Source organism: Corvus brachyrhynchos, unplaced genomic scaffold, assembly GCF_000691975.1.
Source record: "Corvus brachyrhynchos isolate BGI_N302 unplaced genomic scaffold, ASM69197v1 scaffold125, whole genome shotgun sequence".
Classification (NCBI taxonomy): Eukaryota; Metazoa; Chordata; class Aves; order Passeriformes; family Corvidae; genus Corvus; species Corvus brachyrhynchos.
The window spans coordinates 38,349-38,694 of NW_008238342.1; positions in this window are offsets into that span (position 1 = coordinate 38,349).

Here is a 346-nt window from a genome sequence, read left to right on the forward strand (position 1 = left end):
CGGGCACGGCGCCCCCCGCTCCCGCCACCGCGGGCCCGGGCTCCTGAGCGCGGCCGCCCTCTGGCCCAAGTTCCCGCGCGGCGGGCGCGGCCTTCCCTCAGGATCCCCGCGCGGATCGGGGCACACGCGGATCCCCGGCCCTCTGGATGACTGTTGTGTCCATGGCTCTTCCCACTCACAATCCACAGGGATCACAGAATTCCAGAACGGTTTGAGTAGGAAGGAACATTAAAGCCCATCTCGTTCCACCCCCTGCCAGGGACACACCTTCCACTATCCCAGGGTGCTCCAAGCTCCATCCAGTCTGGCCTTGGGACACTTCCAGGGATGCGGCAGCCACAGCTTC